This window comes from Grampus griseus (assembly GCF_964374135.1).
Source record: "Grampus griseus genome assembly, chromosome: 3".
NCBI classification, from domain to species: Eukaryota; Metazoa; Chordata; class Mammalia; order Artiodactyla; family Delphinidae; genus Grampus; species Grampus griseus.
Window position 1 is genome coordinate 98,923,381 of NC_139019.1, and position 22,692 is coordinate 98,946,072.

Sequence of the window (22,692 nt, forward strand, 5' to 3'; positions counted from 1 at the left end):
GTCTCAGTATCCCACAGCAATAGGCATTTACCTGGTTCACAGATCTGTAGGTCACCTGAGGGTCTCCTGTTCTTGGCTGGGTACATCCCTGGCTGGCTCAGCCCTGTAGGTCTCTAATCCTTCTCCTCAGCTAGCCCAGGCTTACTCTCCTGCTCTGACAGATGTGAAGGAGAGCAGGCACAATAGCACAAACTATTTTCTATTAACATTCCATTAACCCAAGCAGATCATGTGGCAAACCCAAAAGCAAGGGGTAGGGAAGTATCTTCTGTCTCTTTCCTGGGAGAAGGTACTGCCAGGTCATATGTGAGGGATGTGGATAAGGGCAGGGTAAAGAACTGAGGACATTAATGCCATCTACTTCAACTGCTAAGATTGCTTTTAGCTCTAGCATGTTGTGATTTTTCCTCCAATTTACGTTTACTCTTTCCTCATTTACTTTCTTAATGTTTTAAAAGTTGCCTAAGGCAAATAGGATTTCACGGAAGGGCAGAAAACTCAGGTCATCTTGCCATTCTGTGTTTTTTTATATGTTAATCTTGCTGCTCCCTGAACATATTGTTCCAGAAGGAGATATTAAAGGACAATCTCATAGGAGGTTGGAGCACTACATTCTCTTCATTGTAAATATGGTTTCAGGGTTCACACAGATGCAGGCCTTTTGTTTAAACAGAAAAGAACGAAATAATTAATCCTTTCTAGATGCAGAATATAGGGATTTTGATCTGAAAAGAGTGTGAAGAGGTTATGGGTGGGGGGAAGGAGATGTGGGGGAAGGTGCAGGCTCACTTCCGTCAATCACTGCAGACTTCTGCTCAGATCCATAGGGATTGCCATATTCAGTTCCAAAGTTCAGCCTCCTTTCTTTTCACTCAGCATCTGTCATCAATCTGCCTATCTTCTGAAGATACATTTCCTCCCTATTTCTAACTATTCTATCTTTGAGCTTTTGTTTATTTTTTATATTTTTTAAAAGTATAGAAATACAGTGTACTCTTCAAAAACCTTTGAGCAATGCAGAAATACATATGGGAGAGTAGTAAATTTATTCTTTGATTGATGTTGTTAGAAATAGTCACTTGGGCTTATTTACTTTTAAGGAAATTTACTGACAACCTACGTAGGGAAACAGATGAAAAATAGCAAATATTGGAAAGGCATAAATATTTAAGATTCCAATGTTGGAAGTTGGAGGAAGTGGGGGGAGGTCACTAGCTTGAGCCTATGCTGTATTCATCCCAGCATTCAGGCATGTCTGGAAAACTAATGGTTTAGGGCAGGTATTTATCAATTTATGTGGGAGAATGAGGAGACTTCTAATAAAGAATTAATTATAAGGCCAGCTAACTGAAGCAGACAGGTCAGTGATATAGAGAAAGTATTACAATTATAGTAAAGTAATTTCTCTCACATTAGCTTCCTGCCCAACATGACAAAATCATAAGGCAGTAGAATTGTAGGAAAAAAGAAGAGCAAGAACTAAAGAGACTTAGAGTTTAAGGCATCAGTGAATTTGTAGAATTTGTGTGGGGAAGTTCAGTAGCAAGTGGAGTCACTGGCTTTTGTGTAGAAATCAGTACCTGAACCTTGCATGTATAGCTACAATGTGGCCATTGGCATCTCAGGAACTGGGATCACCATCCATACTCACAGTACTTACAATGCTTGAGGAGCTTAGGGGTGATCCAGACACAGCACTGTCGCCAATGTTTGAAACTACCAGCACTAATTGTGACTTGAGAAAATCACCCCCTGTATCAGTAGTCACCAACAAGTGAAACTTTGAGGTGGATCAAATTAATGATTTCTGCCAGTTGATAAATTGAAGGGAGGGCCCATTGAGGGAGGAGCTAAAACTGTCTTTGTAAGGCTCCCATATACTTGGAAATCTGTGAATAAGGGATAAGAAGACACGATAAATCTCTTTTTATTGATTTAACCTTAGTGGGAAAATGGTAGGTTATATCTGAATGGACCCAAGTAGAAATTAGGATTGCATTGGGTGGTTCTCACTTCCCCTGTTCTTAGAGACGTCAATGGTGATAAAAAAAAAATTCAACTTTTCTATCTTCACAGAGCTTATTATGCAATGCCAGAACAAAATTTTAAAATAGAGCAATTTGACATGCCTCCAAGGAGAATGATAAACTTCAATTTGGATGCCAAAGTCAAACAGGGAATAGATTAGAATGAAGGAATGACAAATAATATCACTCTTTTCCTATTCAGCATGTGGACAGGCTAATTCGCAAGATGGAACATTTTTACTTGATGAGACCATGGGGAAGACTTCTCTGAAAATGATTATGTTTTTCTGGATTGCTGGGGAAATAAGCCAGCTGGAACAAGTCCACTCAACGCTTTCTAGTGGAAGGGCTGTATCCAAAAGTTTCCATGGTAATAGTAACCTTCATTTCTTTGCAAGAAGATTGCAACTTCTTATAGAACCCATTGTTTTCAGGTGTTAGTCAGCTATCATTCCCATAAAGCTCCTATAAAAACCAAGCACTAAAATCTTGGTGTCCGTGCAGTTTGTGTATCCTTTAACTGATAAGCAAGAATGAAAAGTATTGGAAGATTGGGGTCCCTTCACTGAAATAGAAACACACACTTTGTTCCAGCAAATCTCCCAGGCCCCAGCACTGTTCTTTGTGGAATAATTGGAAGATGGAGGATGATTACCTTCTCTTATAAGCTCTATAGCTTTGTACATTTCCCCTTTTCCCAGTTAAGTCATTTCTTAATCCATACTGTAGGATTTATGGAATTTGCCCCAAGCCCTAGTGTAAGACAAATGGTCACCAAAAGCAGCAGCATCTTGCACAATATTGAGAAAAGATCCCTAGTAAGGTAGTCATCATTGCTAGGCTATCTGTTAGCCATTTCTCTGGCTTTTTGTGTTAAGAGACTTCTTAGTGTGTTTGGATGGTGATGTGTCCATCACCAGGGAATGAGCTGTATTGGTCTGTGCCAACCATAGCAATTCCACGATCCTTTGCTAACAGTCATGGAAGCCCATGGTAGCTAAAAAGGAGTCTCACTGGAGTGCTTTTTGTTAAGGTTTATCTTATGAATAAAAGAAAGGATGGTATAAGGTAAAGGCCCTATATGGCATCATCTACTTCCTTCCTGCTTGGTGTGCTGTTAAGAATATGATAGTTGGTACTACACCAGCTATGCTTTGCTCAGAAAACCCATCACTAACACCTGATAATGGTAAAATAGAAACTGGAAAGAATCTAGGTTCCAGTTGTTCAACCACTAAACCAAAGTTTATTGTGGACTTCTTTTTTTTATACGGAATAAAGAAATATGATTCTTGCTTAAACCACCTTAGTCAAATATCCTTTAACTTGTAACTGAGAGACTCGAACTGAAATAGCTGCCTTACAACAAAGATGACCCACCCAGTGACTACAGTTTTAGAAAAAAGATTACTGTATAGGAGCCTTTATCCCATATTTAGGAACTGGATTTGAAAATTTGGAGTAGAGAAAAAAGAGAAAATGAGGAATTTAGAGCAATTGTGAAGGTTTATTTTTCTCCAAATAGTCTTGAAAATAATAAAGGAAGTGATAGTGAGTCAAGTGGTACCTTATTATTTCCTTCTTGCCTCTGTTATAAGAGAAATAGCTGAAGCATTTTATTTTATTTTACTTTATTTATATTTTGGGGGGCCTGATTCATAATTTAATAGGTGTGCTGGTCTGGGTCCCTTATTTCTGCTGCTCATGGGCCCACTGCTCTGGGGTCAGGGTTTTCTGCTCAAAGGCATGGATGTGCAGGAGCTCTTCTGCTAGGCAAGTGTTCACAAGCCAGTATCTCTGAAGCAGTGGCTTCCTCTCGAACTTGGCTGACACCACGAGGACTCGGAAGCTGGACATGCAACGTGGGAGTTGTGTCCTCCACTTCCATGTGCTCCACCTCCAGGTCCCACTGCAGCTTCTCCGGGAGGTACTCAACGCTGAGTTCCATCGTGGTAGCCTGGGGTGGGGGGAGTGCAGCCCAGCTCGGACCTCTGCCACACTGCTTCCACCCTTACTAGCTGAGACATTTTAAAAAAATTCATGCTTTATAACCTGGAATTGCGTTTATACCAGAGGAGTGATTCAGCAATGCAAAGGGCAATGGGTATGAGTTAGATGGGTCTTGTGTTTATAGTATCACGGGGCTAAAATCAAGTTGTCAGCCGCTGATGTGATCTCTTTAGAAGCTAGAGTTCCTCTTACAAGATGAGTCAGATATTGGCAGAATTCATTTCCTTGTGGTTGTACGGGTGAGGTTCTCATTTTCTTCCTGGCTGACAGCTGGAAGTTGCAGTCAACTCCAAGAGGTCACCTACTTATTATCCTTGCACAACATAGCAATTTACTTTTTCAAAGCCAACAGAAGTACATCTCTCTGACATCTATACCCTCTTTTAAGAGCTTGCCTGCTTACTTAGGATAATATCCCCTTTGCTTAAATAAAAATCAGCTGATTAGGGCACTTTATTACATCTGTAAAATATGGTCTGTTTTTTTTTTTTTTTTTTTTTGGTGTGCGGGCCTCTCACTGTTGTGGCCTTTCCCGTTGCAGAGCACAGGCTCCGGACACGCAGGCTCAGCGGCCATGGCTCACGGGCCCAGCCGCTCTGCGGCATGTGGGATCTTCCTGCACCGGGGCACAAACCCGTGTCCCCTGCATCGGCAGGTGGACTCTCAACCACTGCGCCACCAGGGAAGCCCAAAATATGATCATTTTACCATATAATGGAACCTAACTATGGGAATGCATCGTGTTTATAGGTCTCATGCACATTCAACCACAAAACCATATAGGGCATGTACAGAATGAACCAGAAATCTTGGAGACCATCTTAGAATTCTGTCTACCACAATGTTGTCTTTATTATGTAGCTGAAGAAACTGAGGCTCAGAGAATTAAGTAATTTGCTCAAGTTACATAATCGGTAAATGCAGGACTATGATTAGAACTTCAGTCTCTCTGATTCTCAAGCCTATATTCTTTCTGTTTGTAGCTTCTGCTGAAGGAATTTGTAAACATCTAGCTGAACTTTTATAAAGAAACATTTCCTATAATTATCAATTCCATTAATAAATCCAGAAATAAAACATGTCAATATTCTTTTTATTTAACATATTGTCTTTTTTATCTTACATAGATCTATTTTTAGGCTTTTATAGTTTCCTTTATGAATTAATTATTTTAATGCAATTTTTAACAGAAGGTAGCTTCCTCAATTGTGAATTCTAATGGCAATGGACTTTCAAAAGCCTATATCTCATACTTTAAGTATTATATAGTTGATTAACCTTCAATATAAGATTTATTCTCAATTTTTAAGAAAAGTTGACTATATTTGTCCAAATGAGAAGCAAGGTAATTAACAGTGATTATCAAACAGGGCTGGATTGAAATTACGGTGTTATCGCTTACTAATTACGTTGTCTTGCCAGGTAAGTTACTTTTCTGGCCTAATTTCTTCTAATTTGTTTATTTTTGGCCCTAAGAATTTATTAGGGTCAAAAATAAAAAATGTTAGATACTAAAGTGGTAAGGACAGATTTTAATCAGCAATAGGGAAATACGGAAAAGAGACTAGTGTGAATTGAACTCAACTTTGATTTGTACAGAGGTGACCCAGCATTCTAAAGGGAGAATGAGGGAATAAGGAAGGAGGTGGGCAGGGTTCAGTAGAGCCAGGGAAGTGTAAAATTACAAGAAGCAGGAAGCGGGGGTTGGTCTATGTGAAACCTATACGGTTTTGCTAACTAGAGTTTATAGAAGTTAGGCTCCTATCCTCCCATGGAGACTGGGAGACAGGGGCCCTATCTTCAGGTATTGGCTGGAACAAACTAAATTCTGTTGGCAGCTTTGAGTTTTGGCAGGCATGAACTATTAGTGGAACCAGGATCATCCTAAGGATGTGGCCTTCAGCTGTTAGAAACTATGCTGGTATTCAAGTCTTTATAGATCAAGGTTGAGGTCTAGTTGAGAAAGGGGTCAGAGGAGCCTAGCTAGAGTTTGTTCAAGGAGAGAATAATGTACCTAAATGTCTGACACAGATAAGCTACCTCAAATATTAGCTATTTTAAATCACACTTGCCATTTTTACTTTATTAGCAATTAAATTTTATTTTGTAATTTTAAGGTTTTTTTGCAATTATAAGCAATTACAATTTCAATTAAAAGCAATTTTAAGTTTTAATTTTATTAACAATACACAGTACAAAAGAAGACTTTACTACAGTAAGGACACACAAAATATAAAAACAAAAACACACTAGGCCAATTGACAAATATTTTTCTGCTTTTGAGTTGAAAAGAAAAGATAAAAATAAATTAATTTAATAGATACTTCCCAAGTATAGCTTTCTTACTCCACAAGCCTTTATAATTGTGATGACTATAATACTAATTCTTTCCATTACCATTTTATTAATGGTATTCATTTTGATTCATTTGTATTTTTTTATTCATAAAATCTTCCAGTTGCTCTGCTGCTTTTTAAAATGACTGTTCTTTTTGAAATAGTTGGCACCTTAAATAGGCCAATCTTTACAGAATTAAAAGCCCGGTATGTTTTAAGAAAAATGCCATCATTTTAATGCAGCAAAGGGAAAAAAATATCATTGAATTCTGGTCTCGAAAACAACATGTGATGATGAGCAGTGCTGAGCAGATCATTGCATTCCTCCTCTTGCTCTCTATCACAAAATAATAACTTGCCAGGAGGCTGTGGCAGTTATTAATGTTTCATTTTGTTCCTAGATCCAAATTAAACCCCTGAAAAATATAAAACTATGAAGCTAAAGTTGAAATTCAGACATATAATCATATAATATATTTTTAGCATTATTTTAATACTTGCTTTAATATCTTAAACACAAGGAAAGCTCTTCAAGAATGAATTTGGACCTTTTCAGTAGAATCATATGATGTAATAGAATCATGCTATTACAGAATAAATCATCCATTTATTTTTCTGGAGGGATTTTGGGTCATCTAGCTGAACTTCTCTTTTTACAGGTGAAGAAACTGAAGGGAGCAGAGGTTAAGTGCTTTACTTAAGGCCAGCCAGCCTCTCTGAGCTATGTTTTGTAGTTCCCAGTCCCCTCCTGTTCTTGCCCTCCATACTGGGCTATCTATCACTCACTCTTCTTCTTTCTTACCTGATTTTTTTGTTTGTTTGTTTCTCCATCTTAGCTTTTTCCTCTGTATTTTCTGAGGAAAGAAACCAACAATGTTTACTACAGTAAACATTTAGACTGCAAGAATTTCAAATGCAGAGGAAATGCCTCGAGCCATAGAGCCCAGGGTATTGAGCAAGTCACATTGCAGAAGTGCATTTTCTGCAGAAGGTCTAAGCATAAATGCTAGAAAACAGTGCTTGCATTAAATGTGAAAAGTAAGTCAAGTCACAATGCTTTTGAGTCCCTCACAGTTCTTCCTGTTTCTGAACTTCTCTTTCCAATTCTTCTTCCACAGGACAACCAATTGGCTTTCAAACATAATATATTGAGGATATACTATTTTAAAAATCTTAACAGACTTCCAATGTTTCTTATACATAAAACAAAAGAAAACAAAAACAAACCTCACAAACTTATCCACTGAGCACTGAAGTCCTTTCGGGTTACTATCTCTATTTTCAGGCTTGTCTCACATCTTTGGCTTTCTCAGTTTCACAGTAAAGCCACCAGTTTCCTTGCCATTCCCTGGCAGCTGTTCCCTTCTCCAAAGGGAACTTTGTATGTTTTCCTTTTCTACTTGCTGAGATCTTATTTATCTATTCATCCTTTAGCTTTCCTTTTCTTGAATTTGGATTGAGTTCTTCCTTTGACCTTCCTCCCTTCTCCAATGATTTTTTTAAAATCTACATATTAATTATTTTCTAGTCATGATTATCCTTAATTTTTTCTTTTTTCAAAATTGCTAATATGAAAGTTGAAATACAAAATAGTATTTATAACATATGATTCAGTATAAAGAATAAAAATACAAACACCCTTTTATTCACTATCTACCTTAAGGAAAAAAAAAACACAGAAAATAATCCAAAACGTTGAGGTTTCTGAGGGTTCATTCCAGATCCCATCCTTCTCCTCTACTCACAGTGAAAAAAAATCACTAAGTGTATTAACTAATACTTTTTGAAACATTTACCACATAGGGTTGTACATCTAAACAGAATATTCTTTGGTTTTGCACGGTTTTGAAGTTCACAAAAATGGAATCATGTTGTATCTTCTTTTTTTTATTGTTATATAGATCTTTTCATTTATTGTATACGTATTAGGTACACAGTTTAAAAGGAATAAAACCCCTACTCTCTAGAACATAAGACAATAAATAGAACAAAGATTGGCACTATTATACAAATGGAATTAGTGAACATAAATAAGTATGTGATTTTCAACCACATTCATATTATTCAGTTTTAAAACTATCTAATCTTTTACAATGACTAAATCCTTACTTGAAACTGTAGAGTTGGTAAAGGATGTATGCCATTTAAGTATTAGTTCAGAGACTTAACAAAACAATTTTACTGGTGGTATTTATTGTGGGGAGCAGAGACCTACTTACTGTGTATGACTATCATGTTTTAGGAAACATGATGAAGTTTTTATATTACAAGGAAGAGATCAAGTTTAAGTATTAGTTATTTTAGAAATACTACCTAAACTAGGATGACATTTATGAAATATTATATATTCCTTCTCTAACTCCCTTCTATTAGTCTATAAACTATATCAAGCGAAGCAATGGAAGTTAAAATTTTTAACATTTTAGATAGTCAAGTTAGAAAAGGACCTAAAGAAAGGAACTCAGATTTAAAGTTCTGAATGCCCCCTAGGTTTGGCACCTTTTCTTTCTTCCAACAAAGTATCTTCTCTTAGAAATGGAGTATTTAGTTAACTATCCCTCTCGGGGACCTCGGCTACAATAAAAAAGAGGCCAAGAGACCACAGATGCAGACTCACTGGCTTTGCTGGAGACTGACAGTGAAGAACCAGGGGCAGAGTCCCAGGGACACAGGAGCCCACAGCAGTCTGGGCTACTAGAATTGGCTGACAAAACAAGCTAACTCTGTCTTCACAAAATTTACCTGTGTTAGAGAAAAAGTCAGTCTATTGAGATTGACAAGGTAGGATTAGCTTTCCGACTCACAGAAGGCAACACCTGCTTTAGAGTGGACATTAGTAAGAGTGCTGACTGCTGTGAATACTTAGGTACTCGGCAACTCCTGACCTAAGGGACATGCAAAGACACAACAAACCAACCAACCAAACGCCCTCGGAATAATACAACCCCACTCCTATCAGAGCTTCACTTCTCTGAGTACATGCGGCACACAAAAGCGTCAGTTTCACTTCCCAACTCTGTTAACTGTTCCAGTGAAGACACACAAGGATAATGGTCTTTTAACATATCTGGCAATTTAGAAGTCTTCTCTTGAAGACATTGTGAATGTCTAACTGGTGTGAGAATCTTTAGCTCTTTAAATGCAGAATTGGTTTTGTTAAACTGCATCTTTTTTTCACACTTTGCAAGTATGGAGAAGTAGACACATTATATTTAATTAAGCAACCTGCCCTAGTTTCTGTATTGGGGGTTTTAATATCACTGGTTGGATCTTTTGTCATCTTGCTCTTTTTCACAACCTTGAAATACCACATTCCTAAGATGCTTATTTTCTATTTCTGGTTTTTCTGACCCCAGATTAACACTTATATCATCAATGGTGTTTTCTTGGATTTGTTCCTTGGTTGCACAAGCCTCCTAAATATTTTCTCCAAATTTAACTTTTTCTTGACTCTTCATTGTCAGAATGTCAACAATGGCATGTCGCATATCTTCAGTAGGCTGAGCTCCTGCCAGAATGGCCTTCTCATAGATTGCAAAAATATTTTCAGTAGACTTGTAAGTGGTTCAATATGCACAAGGCATATCCAATATTTAACATGTTTTTTGGCATCTGGAATATTTTTAATCAGGTCATTCAGTGTAACCAATACTTCTTCTTTTGGACATCCCTCATTAATCAGGTGTAGGCATTCAGAAAATGTCTTGTTTACTTTTCCAGTAAACAGTCGTTGTTCATCTTCTTCTGCCATGGTAGTCCAGAAGGACCCAACTAGTTTTTCATTGTGTGCTTCGGGCTCAGGCTGGGTAACCACTGAGCTCGGAGGCCTTTTCATCACTCTTCCTTTGCCAGCTTTCCACTTACTCAGACGAGCCTTTCTCTCCTCTGCAGTTTCTCTGGGCTGAGTCCATCTACTATCAATAGCTGCTTTCACCATGGTATGTCTGTGGTGGTCAATGCTTTTTGACTTTTCTGTCAGTTTAGTATTAGAAGACAAAGCAGGTCTGGCTACCATTTCAGATGTCATGCTTCTTGATAGTGTCTTATTTCTTTTTATGTCCTGAGAAGAACTGGTTTTGATAATAGACGAAAGTGTATTTAACTGTAATAATTCTTTCTCTCGAGGCCCTTTCCAAACTGTAACACTGGCAGACTGATGCCTTGTTTCATGGCATCCTGGTTATTACTTTGGTGACTGCTAATAGAAGGTTGTACAAGTTGACTGCTCTGAGATGTAGTGCTCACAAATTTAGTGGCAGTCGTCATATGTGAGGCTCTATCACTTTTCACTGGTACACTGCTGGCATGTACAGGCTGAGACTTTGTGGCTTTAGAGACAGTAGCTGAAAGTTTCTTCATTGTTGCAGAACTCTCATCTTTGACTTGTAGAGGTTTTCTAAAGGAATTGATCTTAGACTGAACAATTTGGCTATGATAAGATCCAAGCACAGGTTTCTTGGGCATTTGGGCATGTTAGCACCTTGCTTTGGTTTTTCTGTAGTCATTTGTTTCTTTTTACTGTTGTTTTTAAGGTGAAATGCTTGACTTAACATCATATGTTGACTTTGGGGGTCATTTTTAATTGGTAACAATGGCAGAGTTTGATTATTATCCTCAAAATTAGGTGTATCAATTGCTATAGTTGAATTGGTTAATTCATTAGAAGCTTTTAAAGGAATACAGTTTTTTTCCATTGTTATATTATTCTTGATCCCTGTAAGTCTACCGACATTCTCTTTATCAACCACTTTTGCCTTAAGTTTCAGAACTTTTGTCTCTTCTTCGATCTGGCCTTCAGATGTCTTCACTCTCTGGTCTCTACCACTGGACAATATCTGATTTTCCTGTTTGTATGCAAAAAGTTTTTCTTTTTAACAGATGCTCCTTGAGTTTTTGTCTTCTTTGCTCTCTGAACAGCAGACTGGGCCCTCTGACTCGGGGGCAGCTGCAGGTCCTGGGGCACGGCTGGGGTGCTTATCGCAGCTCCAGGCAGGGGGATGCGTCTCCACCTCAACCACCACAGACTCCCTCAAGCTAGCGCAGCTGCACACTGCCCATATTGTATCTTCTAACTTGCTTTTTTTCTCTCACCATTCTGTTCCTGAGATTCATCCACTTTGATGTTAAGGCATGATTTATTTATATCAATACTGTATATTATTGTAGCATATGACTATACCACAAGTTATTTATCCATTCTCCAGCTGATATTTTTATGTGGAGTAGATACTACAAATGTTCTCATTCTATCTCTATGTCCAATCTCCTCTGACCTGATATTGAACGTGATACAAAAATTATATGATCATCTTAATAGATACAGGGAAAGCATTTGACAAAATTCAACATCCCGTCGCAATAAAAACTCTTAACAAGTTAGGCATAGAAAGGACATATCTTAACATAATAAAAGCTGTCTATAACAGGCCCACAGTTAACGGCATACTCAGTGGTGAAAGGTTGAAAATGTTTCCACTAAGGTAGGGAAACCACTCTCACCACTCTTATTCAACATAATATTGGAAGTCCTAGCTAAAGCAATTAGGCAAGAAAAAAATAAAAGAAGTATCAGAATTGGAAAGGAAGAAATAGAATAGTCTCTATTTGCAGATGGCATGATTTTATAGATAAAAATATCCTAAAGACTCAACCAAAAACCTGTTAGATCTAATCAATGAATTCAGTAGATTTTCAGGATACAAAATAACATACAAAAATCAGTAGCCGAGAGGGGGAAGATGGCGGAAGAGTAAGACGCGGAGATCACCTTCCTCCCCACAAATACATCAGAAATACATCTACACGTGGAACAACTCCTACAGAACACCTACTGAACGCTGGCAGAAGACCTCAGACCTCCCAAAAGGCAAGAAACTCCCCACGTACCTGGGTAGGGCAAAAGAAAAAAGAATAAACAGAGACAAAAGGATAGGGACAGGACCTGCACCAGTGGGAGGGAGCTGTGAAGGAGGAAAGGTTTCCACACACTAGGAAGCCCCTTTGCGGGCGGAGACTGCGGGTGGTGGAGGGGGAAGCTTCGAAGCCGCGGAGGAGAACACAGCAACAGAGGTGCTGAGGACAAAGCGGAGAGATTCCCGCACAGAGGATCGGTGCCGACCGGCACTCACCAGCCCGAGAGGCTTGTCTGCTCACCTGCCGGGGCGGGCGGGGGCTGGGAGCTGAGGCTCGGGCTTCGGTTGGATCACAGGGAGAGGACTGGCAGCATGAACACAGCCTTTAGGGGGTTAGTGCACCACGGCTAGCAAGCAGGGAGTCCGGGGAAAAGTCTGGATCTGCCAAGAGGCAAGAAACCTTTTCTTCCCTCTTTGTTTCCTGGTGCGCGAGAAGAGGGGATTAAGAGCGCTGCTTAAAGGAGCTTGAGAGACGGGCGCGAGCAGTGGCTAACAGCGCAGACCCCAAAGACGGGCATGAGACGCTAAGGCTGCTGCTGCTACCACCAAGAAGCCTGTGTGCGAGCACAGGTCACTATCCATACCTCCCCTCCCGGGAGCGTGTGCAGCCCGCCACTGCCAGGGTCCCGTGATCCAGGGACAACTTCCCCAGAAGAATGCACGGTGCGCCTCAGGCTGGTGCAACGTCCCACTGGCCTCTGCCGCCGCAGACTCGCCCCACATCCGCACCCCTCCCTGCCCCCGGCCTGAGTGAGCCAGAGTCCCCGAATCAGCTGCTCCTTTAACCCCGTCCTGTCTGAGCAAAGAACAGGCGCCCTCAGGTGACCTACACGCAGAAGCGGGGCCAAATCCAAAGCTGAGGCCCTGGAGCTGTGCAAACAAAGAAGAGAAGGGAAATCTCTCCCAGCAGCCTCAGGAGCAGTGGATTAAATCTCCACAATCAACTTGATGTGTGAGATTTTGTATATATAGCTTTGCTTTCACCATTTGTCCTAGGGTCCTGTCTGTCCATTTTATTTATTTTATTTTTTAACTTAAAAAACATTTTTTTCTTAATAATTATTTTTTATTTTAATAACTTTATTTTATTTTACCTTACTTTATTTTATTTTTCCTTCCTTCCTTCCTTCCTTCCTTCCTTCCTTCCTTCCTTCCTTCCTTCCTTCCTTCTTCTTTCTTTCTTTCTTTCTTTCTTTCTTTCTTTCTTTCTTTCTTTCTTTCTTTCTTTCTTTCTTTCTTTCTTTCTTTCTTTCTTTCTTTCTTCTTTTTCTCCTTTTATTCTGAGCCGTGTGGATGAAAGGCTCTTGGTGCTGCAGCCAGGAGTCAGTGCTGTGCCTCTGACGTGGGAGAGCCAACTTCAGGACACTGGTCCACAAGAGACCTCCCAGCTCCATGTAATATCAAATGGCAAAAATCTCCCAGAGATCTCCATTTCAACACCAACACCCAACTTCACTCAATGACCAGCAAGCTACAGTGCTGGACACCCTATGCCAAACAACTAGCAAGACAGGACCACAACCCCACCCATTAGCAGAGAGGCTGCCTAAAATCATAATAAGGCCACAGACACCCCAAAACACACCACCAGACGTGGACCTGCCCACCAGAAAGACAAGATCCAGCCTCATCCACCAGAACACAGGCACTAGTCCCCTCCACCAGGAAGCCTACACAACCCACTGAACCAACTTTAGCCACTGGGGACAGACACCAAAAAAAAACGGGAACTACGAACCTTCAACCTGCAAAAAGGAGACCCCAAACACAGTAAGATAAGCAAAATAAGAATAAAGAAAAACACACAGCAGGTGAAGGAGCAAGATAAAAACCCAGCAGACCTAACAAATGAAGAGGAAATAGGCAGTCTACCTGAAAAAGAATTCAGAATAATGATAGTAAAGATGATCCAAAATCTTGGAAATAGAATAGACAAAATGCAAGAAACATTTACCAAGGACCTAGAAGAACTAAAGATGAAACAAGCAATGATGAACAACACAATAAATGAAATTTAAAATACTCTAGAAGGGATCAATAGCAGAATAACTGAGGCAGAAGAACGGATAAGTGACCTAGAAGATAAAATAGTGGAAATACCTACTGTAGAGAAGAATAAAGAAAAAAGAATGAAAAGAACTGAGGACAGTCTTAGAGACGTCTGGGACAACATTAAATGCACTAACATTCGAATTATAGGGGTCCCAGAAGAAGAAGAGAAAAAGAAAGGGACTGAGAAAATATTTGAAGAGATTATAGTTGAAAACTTCCCTAGAAGTTTTCAAACTAGAAAGCTTCTGCACAGCAAATCATCAACAAAGTGAAAAAACAACCTATGGAATGGGAAAAAATTATATGTAAACCATATATCTGATTAGAGAATAATACCCCAAATATATAGAGAACTCATACAAATCAGTAGCAAATAAACCAAACAATTAAAAAATGGGCAAAGAACCTGAATAGACATTTCTCCAAAGAAGATATAAGAAAGGCCAGCAGGCACATAGAAAAATGCTCACCATTACTAGTAAGTAAGGAAATGCATATTAAAAGCACAATAGGACATCACCTCACACTTGTTAGAACAGGCATCATAAAAAATAAAAGAGATAACAAGTGCTGGTATGGATGAGGAGAAAAGGGTTTGGTGGGATTATAGATTGATATAGCCACTGCAAAACAATATGGATGATCCTCAAAAAATTAAAAATATAATTGTCATATTATCCAGCAATTCCACTTCTGAGAATATATATGAAGAAAATAAAAACTCTAACTCAAAAGATATCTTTACTCCCATATTCATAGCAGCATTATTTACAATAGCCAAGAGATGGAAACAACCTAAGGTGTACATCTATAGATAAAATGAATAAAGAAGTTTGCATTTCTCTAATAATTAGTGACATTAAGCATCTTTTCATGTGCCTGTTGGCCATCTGTATGTCTTCTTTGTCTACTTAGGTCTTCTGCCAATTTTTTGATTTTTTAAAAAATTTTATTAAGCTGTATGAACTGTTTGTATATTTTGAAATTTAATCCCTTGTCAGTAGCATCATTTGCAAATATTTTCTCCCATTCTGTGGGTTGTCTTTTATTTTGTTTATAGTTTTCTTTGTTGTGGAAAAGCTTTTAAGTTTAATTTGGTCCCATTTGTTTATTTTTGGTTTTGTTTCCATTACTCTAGAAGAGGGATCCAAAAAAGTATTGCTGTGATTTATGTCAAAGAGTGTTCTGCCTGTGTTTTCCTCTAGGAGTTTTATAGTATCTGGTGTTTCATTTAGGTCTTTAATGCATTTTGAGTTTATTTTTGTGTATGGTGTCAGGGAGTGTTCTAATTTCATTCTTTTACATATAGCTGTACAGTTTTCCCAGCACCACTTATTGAAGAGACTATCTTTTCTCCATTGTACATTCTTGCCTCTTTTTTCATAGATTAATTGACCATAAGTGCATGGTTTTATTTCTGGGCTTTCTATCCTGGTCCATTGATTTATATATCTCTTTTTGTGCCAGTACCATACTGTTTTGATGATTGTAGCTTTATAGTATAGTCTGAAGCCAGGGTGCCTGACTCCTCCAGCTCCATTTTTCTTTCTCAAGATTGCTTTGGCTATTCAGGTTCTTTTGTGTTTCCATACAAATTTTTAAGTTATTTGTTCTAGTCCTATGAAAAATATCATTGGTAATTTGATAGGGATTACATTGAATCTGTAGATTGCTTTCGGTAGTATAGTCATTTTGACAATATTGATTCTTCTAATCCAATAACATGGTATTTCTCTCCATCTGTTTGTGTCATCTTTGATTTCTTTCATCAGTATCTTATAGTTTTTTGAGTACAGGTCTTTTGTCTCCTTAGTTAGGTTTATTCCTAGGTATTTTATTCTTTTTGATACAGTGGTCACTGGGATTGTTTCCTTAATTACTCTTTCTGATCTTTTGTTGTTAGTGTATGGGAATTCAAGAGATTTCTTTATTAATTTTGTATCCTGCAACTTTACCAAATTTATTGATGAGCTCTAGTAGTTTTCTGGTAACATCTTTGAAAGTTGCTATGAGAGTCAAACTTAAATGTTCCCACCATAACAATTGAAATCACAAAATGGAAGTCTTGTGAGTTGAAGGGTGTGCTAACTAACCTTATTGTGGTAACATTTTGCTATGTATATATATATATATGCATGTATAAATCATCTCATTGTATACCTTAAACTTACATAATATTTTAAGTCAATTATACCACAATAAACCTGGAAAGAACATTGTAGAACATATGTATTCTAGATATTTGCTATTTGCTTGTCCTTTTTCTGCCTTTCATCCTCTACAAACTCATATTTCAAATTTAGGACCAGTTTAAGTTTCCCCCAGTGAGTTCACTCTAAAAGCATCGGAGTGGTGTGTAAGTGTTACTTGTTTCACAGAGGAAATGGGGGAGAAATTTATATATTGACTTAAAAATTGTATGAGACATTTTACTTTCCCTGTATTCCTTTTTGCCTCTGCTGTCCCCAGGCACTTCCTTATGTTAGCTCAGTTTCTACACAGTGCCCAGCCACATGGTCTGTCTCCATTTCTTCCCAGAATGCCTTTCTGACCTCTTTCTCTGTTAGGATACTCTGATCCAGTTCCTGCATTCCAAATTGCATAACCACACAAAATTCTATTTCTTTTTCTTCTTTTAGTTTCACTTTGGAAATGCATTGATTCAGGTCTTTTTTTTTTGCACATACTTTAATTGCATGAACTTTAATTGAAGAATATTCATGTCCATTCTAAGAAAATGCCAACCCTAAAAAAGAAAATCCTGAGCACAGTACTTTTAGTTTATTTATTTTTTTAACTGAAATGGAACAAATTGAAAGGAAAAAATTTGTTCCAGATGTTTGAAGAAAGCATGTGTGATTTTGTTGACTGTTTTCTTTATAAATACTTTTGAAAGAAATTCATTTCCAGGTAGCATGTAGTCATAATGAATGACTTCAAAAATATGTGCTTAAACATTAAGACTAATTTGGTATTACCAAAAGCATCATGGCCACAAATTCCCAATGTGTGTTTAACAGTAAGGTAGAAAATTCACAGAAAATACACATCTGATGGATTCACATACCATGCCCATAAACAGAGACACAGACCCAAACACACACATACATGCTCCACACCCCATACAAATACTTCCTTTCAACCATACTACATTGTCTCAGCTCACTCGGTTTTCTTTTTCTATCAACCCCAGTTATTTTGAACAATTTCTAAAATTCTTGCCAATATTTTCCTCTCACAGAAAGGCTCACAGGATTGACTGTGGTGTCCTGTCCTGGCTTCACTCTCTTCCTGGGTCTTGCAGGTTATCTGTGGCAAGAGTATTAATTTAACAGCCACGAGCCCTTTCACTGTGTAGTTGCATCTTTCGTGCCAGAGGCACAGGCTCTTCTCAGGCAGAATCATGAGTGTGGCCTGAGCTATCATTTGTATGTGATATTTGTCCATTTTATTTCTGTTACATTAAAAAATAGATTCAAATCAAGGATGTTTTCATTCTGTGTTTAAATATTTGTTCACGTATCCAAGTATCCAAGTATATTCACTTTTTCTTTTTTTTTTAAACATACAGTGCTATAACCTGCAACAATGGCACACATAAAACTCTAACTATATGTTATTCCCTTAACTAAAATATACCAAGAATAAAGACACTACCAGCAATTTACAGGAATATAAGAATGAACTTAGTGAAGACAGAATGAACTGTGTGCACATTTACATGAGCATAGCACTCATCATTTTGCGGCCTCTAGGAAACTGGTTGGGAAGAGAACAAACACTTTTTAGATATTAAGAGTTAATTCAAATTAAATCAGCTTCTCCAGAAGTATGATGTGTTCACATTGGACTTCATGTTGCTTTTCACTATTTCAATATGAGATATGTCCCTGTATGTGTCTTTACTCATAGTTCTTTCCAATTGCTATATGTATATAATTATAAATTGGTCACATTCATTTTCTAGAATTTCATATAAATGTATTGCTGGAAAGCCATCTCTCCCAAAACAGGTAACCATTATTTATCTTTCAAATTGTTTTTCAGCAAGGAGTTACTGAAGAGACTTTCTCTCTATAAATACAGAAACAGAAAGTTATTGTTTAGGTGCACCAGGCGTGCTGTATTCTCTCGACTTTATGCTATTACAGAGATACTACAGTTAGATAGTGGAACAATGCAGCTTCCAGTTTGACTAAAACATTTTAAAGAAAAGAGTATTTTTAATGAAGTAGCTATTAAAAAATTGCCATCCAATTATGGGCAAAATCCTATGGTAATATTTGTGTTCCACAAAGGAATCTGTGATTAGGCAAATTCCTGAACTAACATTTGATATTCATCATGTCATTTAATTCTGAGCCACATTCTTTCTTCTCAAGTGAGTGATGATGAAAAGAAACCAGTCTTTTTTTTAATATATCCATTAATAGTTGAATTATACACAAATTGATTTGAATTTGTCTCATCCCTAAATTATGAGTTTAGTTGAAGTTTCTAGGAGTAGAATTGTTGAACATATATAATATTTGCTTGGTCACTACACCTTTTGAAATGTTCTCTGTGCATATGGGTGCTGGTGTACTGAACTCCTTACCATAAGCAATTTCTGATGTCTTAAGAAATGTTAAACAATTTGTGGGGCAGATGGTATTTCCACACGTGGCTTAGAAAAGCATTGTACTTCTGACATATGGGCCTGTTCTGATTTTAAAGGAGAGGAAGGTTTTTATGATTTTATTTTTATGGACACATTTAATTATATATCAAGGGGATCTACCACACACATTTTCACAGAGGGCATTACACAGTTTTATAGCGTGCCTTCAGCTTCCTAAAAAGTTACCAATATCACAATTACAGTAAAATTACTGTGCAATTATAACAACAGCTTCTTTAAACACTATTTGTAGATGTAAAATTGTTTTTATGAGTAATACATAACATTACTATCTCATTTTAGAAATCTATATTGAATAAAGCCCATTTGCCAATATTAAGTTTCATTCATATAAATTCTCTTTTGAAGAAATACATGTTTAAGTTAAAAATATTCCTCCTGCATTCATAACTAGAGGATAAAGCTCATCAATATGAACAAACTCCAAAAATAGATATTTAAATAAAAGTAAAGATGAAGTACTGATTTCTACTCTTTTCATTATTATATCTGTTACTGGCTTTACATCCTGAGTTGTGTTCTGGTAATGGTGCTGGATCAAAAAAGTTCTTACTTCAGTTTAAATACATGTGTAAAGCACATGTATTTTTCTTTTCTCTGAATACATTTTGATTGAAAAATAACATAAGAAAAACAAGCCTGCCACTCATATTTGCAAGGCCTGCTACAAAAACACAAACAGAGGCCCACATTTCAAAATCTAAATATTTAAAAATTACAGATCTAGCTAATAAATTGCTAAATTAAAAAGTTATATTTTCTCTCAACAAAAATACTTTATACTGACAAAATGAACACTATATGTAAAGTCTAATTTTATATGACTGAGTCAGCACAATGCCAAAGATGACTGTATTGAAATATTATTTAGCATGTTGATGCTCTAACCATATTAGTAAAAAATATAAAATGTCAAATTCACATATGTATTATAATATATAACATATTGTATGTAATTTATTTTTCTTGTCTTGTTTGGTGACTACCATTCGATATGCAGAGACCTAATCTTCTTCCATAGTGCACTCCACCATCTCCATCAGCTTTGTCTGGTATCCCCATGTTCAAAGCTCTTTTGGTCAGCATCTCTAGAGAGAGCAAACTTTGTTCTAGAATTCCTTTGGAGTCCAAGAGGGGTTAAAATGTTCCAGATTCAGGACTATGAAAATCTTCACCTTTGACCTCTCTTCTGGATGCTTGTCTTTAGAGGTACCCATTGGCTCCAGTTGCTGAGTTCCAAAGTTCTTAATAAATACATAGAACAAAGTTCTTAATAAATACATAGGGCAAAGTGTTCTTATGTTTTGATATGAAATAGGTTTATTTGTGTTAATTTTAAGTAATCTGCAGTTTGTTTTGATTTCATCTTCAGTCATGAGTTACTTGGAAGAGTTTTGATGTCCATTTGGTTAATTTTCAGTTACATAGAAGCAAAGGCTAGAGGTGGGTTGGTTGTGAAAGTGGTGGAGAGACATGGAGATCTTTGTTGTCCAGATCTCTGGGTGAAAGCAAGAGGAGAGTCCACTCTTTCTCAACCACTTGATCTGGTGGAAATTTTGCCCATCAGAGCTCCTGACACCCAGTAGGTCTCCCCAAAGCCTTCCAAAGGACTGAATGCAGGAGAGAGACTAGTTCTTTAATTTTCTGTACACATAAGATGTCTTCTGGCATGCACAGGCTGGGAATTCACAGGCAACCACAGAGTCTGTGGTCTTCACCTCAGGATCGAATCCACATTTCATATTCCTCCATCCAAATGGACCAGATAGTCTGGCACCTGTATCCTGGAGAATTCATGTCTTCAGATCTATACATATTATCTTCAGAATTTATCAGAAAGATTATTTTAGTTGTATGGAATTGTAGCAAAGAATGGGGGAAAAATCAACAGCAATGTGTGCTCAGATTGCTATATAAAGTGGCAATTGAAATGCATGCCTAATTGAAGAACACAATCTAGGTGAGTTACACATTAGTACAAATTTTATACTAAAGTCCAGTAGACAAAACCAAAAAATGGCATATTAGCAAGCTTACCACTGAAACCTCCTTGGGAGAGCACTACATTGGAGATACAAAGAGTTTTAGTGACTCCAACAAAGCTAGTTATTTCTTCACCTGGGGATCAGATTACTGTGTTTGTTTCTTTGTTTCTTTTGGTTGACACTATGTTGAAGTCATTAGGCTACTATTTGAACACATGTTGTACAATATATACCTTTATACATGCACAATACATTAAACCCAGTGAGGTGCTCCTACTGAGACACACAGTGGGATGAAGACTCAGGAAAAACAGAAAATTTGGGTCCCCCCTCTCATGCCTAAGCTTAGGTAAAGAGAGATTAGTTGTTCCAACTATTGAAATAGATATTTTTAGCTTGCTAGTAACTTTTTGAAACACACAGAGTTGAATTAGTGCCAGTGAAATGTATGTTCAACTTGATGTCACTTTGCTTCCCATGTTTCAAAGGAGGTTAAAAAAAATTCTATCAACTTATATGTAATAGAAGAAGATATACCAGTGTTGTGGGGTATCATAATGAGACCAGTTGGATACTCATATTCTGGAAAGAATCAAATATTGTTATTCCTGATATTTTGGAAAAACCTGAACCAGATGTATGTTTTTATGTTGTTGCATTTGTTTTCTTCTTAAAAGAAAAATCAGTACATGTAAAATATATTAGTTCTTACTTTTATTATAACTAACAGAATCCCATGAGATTTGCTTTAATCTTAGTAATTTATTTATACATTAATTTATCTAAGTATATTTGCTATTAGCTTTTGGAATATATCCAGAGAGCTTATGCTTAACATTTTAAGAAAACAGTTACTGCCAAATTCAAACAAGTGCAAGTTGTGACTCAGATTACTACCAGAAGTGGAGTAGCAAAAATATCTTTTATATATGTGTGTATGTATGCATATCTGTGATTTTAAAACTAAAAACCATAATTTAAACTCTTTTTCCAACCTCACCATGCACTTTTCTCATAGTTATAATTTTCTGGAAGGGATTGAATCTTAATTGTAGAGTGCAAGTGTAATCCAGGCTAAATGTGTTCTTTCTAAATGTATATATGCACTAAATGGGTTTACTGTTGTAATATCAGAAGCTTCACTGATAACTCATGATTGAGTATTAATGCTGAAGTAAAGACGCTAAGCTCTTCTACATAATGCCATCCAGAATAAAAATACAACAGACAGAATGAGCAGGGCAAAATAATATGCTTCAAAAACAAATAAGTACTTTCCTACAACTACAAAGCTGAGTAATTAAAATTGAGGTTGCCATCAAGCAGCAAGTATCCTTAACTCTCTGACTAAATGGAAACAAGGAATCATTATTGATCTGAATACCAAAATTAGAATAAGAACAATTTATAAATCTTTGCAGTTCTGAAAACTTAATTATATGGTAAATATCATTTAATCATATAATTTTATTGCTTAAAGGAATCTGAGTTCCCCCAGTCTCTTCATTTTATATACGTGAGCCATCAAGATGAATGGCTTTATATATGTGAGCCATCAAGATGAATTGACTTGCCCAAAGTCACAGAAACAGTAGTAAAGACAAGAGTTTAATACTCAGGTATCTTAAATCCTGTCATGTGGTCTTTGAAGTCTAACAAGCAAGGAGTGCAACAAAAGATTGTTTCAGG

The 22,692-nt window shown here is 37.2% G+C and overlaps 2 pseudogenes across 2 annotated transcripts; both read right to left on the reverse strand.

The window, feature by feature from the left end:
* Positions 1–3,716: 3,716 nt before the first annotated feature.
* On the reverse strand, positions 3,717–3,975 carry LOC309820387 (bolA-like protein 2; annotated as a pseudogene). Its single transcript has one exon. The product of its transcript is annotated as a bolA-like protein 2 (transcript).
* Positions 3,976–9,336: 5,361 nt separating this feature from the next.
* Positions 9,337–20,080, reverse strand: LOC309819850 (cytoskeleton-associated protein 2-like; annotated as a pseudogene). The gene is made up of 2 exons: positions 20,005–20,080; positions 9,337–11,356 (listed from the first exon to the last, which is right to left on the reverse strand). The product of its transcript is annotated as a cytoskeleton-associated protein 2-like (transcript).
* Positions 20,081–22,692: the final 2,612 nt, after the last annotated feature.